The sequence below is a fragment of the Drosophila miranda genome (genome assembly GCF_003369915.1).
Source record: "Drosophila miranda strain MSH22 chromosome Y unlocalized genomic scaffold, D.miranda_PacBio2.1 Contig_Y1_pilon, whole genome shotgun sequence".
NCBI classification, from domain to species: domain Eukaryota; kingdom Metazoa; phylum Arthropoda; class Insecta; order Diptera; family Drosophilidae; genus Drosophila; species Drosophila miranda.
The window spans coordinates 53243119-53247093 of NW_022881603.1; the positions used below are offsets into that span (position 1 = coordinate 53243119).

Genomic DNA, 3975 nt, shown 5'->3' on the forward strand with positions numbered 1-3975 from the left:
GTCTCGTCTTTGTTCCAGTGTAGTATCTCTTTTATTACCTGTTTTTCCGTCGTCTTCACTCCAGTCTACTACTTATCTGAATTGTTATTTCTGCAAGTGCTTGTCTCTTTTTATTTAGTGTATTTCCTCTTATTTTCCACGCAAAGCACCTGCATTGCTTACCTTTTCTCTTTTACTATTCCTCAATTGACTACGTGTTGCAACACTGCACTTTCTGAATTTTCTATCTCATTTCTTTAACCCCTTCTTCCCCCCCCCCCCCCCCCCCCCCCATTGTTATTTTCGTAATTAGTGCGGTTCTCCGACACCCCACTACAAAATTATTACAATCTGTGATAAATCTTCGGCGGCAACGGTGCTGACAATTGATTATCGGTTTCAAATCGACTTTCAAATCAGCATCAGTTGCCGCCACACCACCATTACGGCCTAAATTGAGCCAAAAATGCTAGTCTTCGCATAAAACAATTACGCCCCCTATAAACTGCCCGCCCACATGTACATGCTACATTCCTAGTCGTCTGCCCTCAGCAGGGCAAGACCACATACCGCATTACAGCCAACAAAACATCAAGTTGACGAACTCACAGGGGATTGCAAATCAAATTTTAAGTTAGGGAGAATTACAAAGAAGAGACAGCATACTTTTGAGCGTGGCCCCACTTCACTTTCTTGACTTACACCACACACACACACACACTTGCCAAATGGAAAGTCGTGTCGTGAACGTTGTGGAGTCGAGACGTGTCTGAGGTTTAGTCCCTCCGTCAAAGTGCCGAATATTTTGTCTCTCTCTTTTTCCCTTTCCCTTCCCTCCAATTCCTGGACCGGCTCCAGCCACCATTACCGGGTATGTGAGGACCACAAATGCCGACACCACCATCACGGCCACTCCGGCCACAAGCGCCATCCCCGACCCCGACCTGCCCTGCCCCAACAACTGGGCGGCCATTCCCAATCTCATCAGCCAGGAGCAGTTCCAGATCGGCGACTGGGTGGAGGCGGCCCATACCCAGGAACGCCAGCAGCAGCAGCAGCAGCGGTAGTCGCCGGCTTGAGGCATTGGCGTCGTCGGCAGCGGCAGCGGCGTCAGCCAAAGCACCGCAATGTCAAGCCAAGCCAAGCCAAGCGGTACCAAGCGCGCCAATAATTCCGCTTCCCCCACTCCAACACACACAGACACGTATCGATGCACCGTATGCCGATGCATCGTGTGGAGAGAGCCGGAAACAGCAAGGAGTGAGAGAGGGCGCAAAGAGAGAGCGGGTAACGACCTCGTACCAGCGACAGTACGAGAGGGCACTCGAGCACTCGAGTGCCCGTTCGGGAGCGAGTTCGAACTCGAACCACAGCCATGGCACAAACCCCGCTCGATCGGCCACAGCAGCGGTTCCAAATGCAATGCCCACAGCCAATACCACAACCACAAACACAAATACAGTGATGACGTACATCAGCACACAAACAGCGACATCAAACACAAAAACGACAACTACGATTACGTCGGCAGCCAGACGATGCCTGTTAACAGCAATGTTAACAGGCGGACCCCCCCCCCCCCCCACCACCACCAACGCCGCCAGAGGAACAACAGCAGCAGCAAACACATCAACAACAACAACATCAGCCAACGGCAACAAACACAGCCAATACCGATGATATCCCATCCACCTCTGCTGCAGCGGCCCGTTCGCCACTGAAGCGCGTCCGCGCCGAGGTGGATGATGATGACGATGATGACAGTGATGTTATGGTTGTTGAGTTTGATGACGATGACGACGACAATTTGGATGCCAATCATGCATCGGCCAAACGACGACTCCGGGAAAGTAACCAACAGGCAAGCAAATCCCATATCCCCCAAATTCAAAACCATCCCCATCACCAACAATCAAACCAGCAACAACATCAGCGGACAATTACACAAAATGCCCCTGCCCCCGCCCCTGCCCCTGCCCCTGCCACTGACAATGCTCCACTAGCTCTACCTCACTCACCTGCAAATGCAACTAATAGTTGCGGCACAGGAACCCACAGCAGCAGCGGCGTTGGGCTGCTCCAGCTGCCCTCCCTGAGTATGCCCAATGCCAGACAAATTCGGATGCTGCAGCGACAGCACCAACCAACGACAATTATTCCCCCCCATCATTCTGCCAGCTGTCCCCGACATTATGCCCATTCTGGACAAGCTGCAGAATGACCCGAGGGTGGGCAACAGTAGCTATCACAACAAGCTCATCAGCCGCAATGGTGTCCGTATCCAGGCTGTAAGAGGCTTGTAGCTGAGGGCGTAAACTAAATTGACCGCCAACGGCGTTGTATGGGCAGCCATAGTCTCGCTGCTACAGGGGGTTTTGGAGTCAGGGGCTCTTAAACGGTGCTCTGAAAGGTTGGCTCCCTCTGGGGGTGAGTTAACGCTGATGGCAGGTGAAGAGAAAGAGGAGAAAGCGATGCCATTCGAACGTCATCCAGCGGATCCGACCGGTCTCATAGTGGATGGGAGCGTGTCCATCTTCCTTTTGGAATTTGGATGTCGAGCGACCAACATCGCCCCGAACAGGCTCAGCAAAAATCATTAATGAAAAAGTTCCAAAGTCAAGAAAAGAATATTGTCAAAGCGCGAGTGGTATCCAGCAGCAGCAAAGCAAAAGTCGCGGGACTACGATAACTGAAGCTAGGTCGGCCACTGGGGCCAAGATTGACGGGTAAGAGGAACAAAAAGTGGGATACCACAGATCTTTCGGGGCCGAATACGTTAGACGGTTCTTTCTCCCTGCACTAGATTTGGCGCCTAGCAATTTGGGCTGGCGAAGCAGCGGCGCTCCAAGCAGCTGATCCGTCGCAGCACAGAGCGAGGGAGCAGAGACGCAGAAAAAATTCAGAGAGGCTCGACCTTCGCGGGCAGCCGGATCGACGTCGGTGAGGCGGCGGCCACAAAGCGGGACGGTCGATAATCCGCGATAGCGGAAAGTTCTGCACCGGCGAAATACGAACGGAGAAAAAGGAGGAAAATAGCGCAAATCCTACCTAAACGTGCCGTATGGCAAATACAGTTAACAAGGCCCAATTAAGATCCGCAGTACATAGGGAAGGAAAGAGTTAGTGTGTTGTTGGAGTTCAATACTCAGAGCTGCAAGGGTAATGCCCCAAAAAAATAAAGAGGGCGAGCGGAGCCAAAGGTGATGCGCGCATAGGCAGAGAGTGAAAGCGGGGGAGAGAGAGAACACGCAAGCAGCAAAGGCAGAGCCCAATAGGAGAGCGAGCGAGCTATAAAAACGCTCGCCAGCAACGGAGCCGAAGGGGGCTGGCGATAAGCCGAGAGAAGTAACATAAGTTAACATAAGAGTAAGCAGAATAGTACCGAGCAGCAGAACAGCTATTTAAGTTTACATACATATACATAAAGAAGAAATGCAGAAATGAAGAACAGCAGTGAGGGAGCATAGAGTAGGAAAAGAAGGGAAAGAGGAAGGGTGAATATGAAACTAAAACAAATCCATAAATAGATAACCTTCCATGCACAGATCAAAACAAAAACGAGGGGAACGTTGTGAGTTGCTGCGGACACCGCAACTCTACAGTTATACCCGATACTAAGTCAGTATGGCTCTCCTCCTGCAGACGCCGCTAATATTAAACGACACGACAAAGAGTGCGTGCGAGAGAGACAGAAAATCAGTCTGAGCGTGACGTCGGGCGCTGCGTAGCCAGTGCAAATTGATTTGTTCCTTTTGGCTATAAAAAATATCTGATCTGGTCCAGATTCAGCAATCTGATAGATATGGTCGTTATCTATGATTCTGCGTTTTTAGTTTTCTCAAATGTGCAATATTGTGGATGCAACAGATTTTCGTCCTTTGTGGGGGCGGAAAGGGGTGTGACGAAATTCTGAGATATACGTTTTATAGTGAGATCTAACAGAAGTGCGGATACCAAATTTGGTTACTCTAGCCTTAATAGTCGCTGAGATTTGTG

General features: G+C 50.6%; 1 long non-coding RNA gene across 1 annotated transcript; it reads left to right on the forward strand.

The window, feature by feature from the left end:
• The first annotated feature begins 2272 nt into the window (after positions 1-2272).
• LOC117189337 lies at positions 2273-2919 on the forward strand. Its single transcript, XR_004473355.1, has 2 exons — positions 2273-2705; positions 2783-2919. It is a non-coding gene; the product is annotated as an uncharacterized LOC117189337 (long non-coding RNA).
• Positions 2920-3975: the final 1056 nt, after the last annotated feature.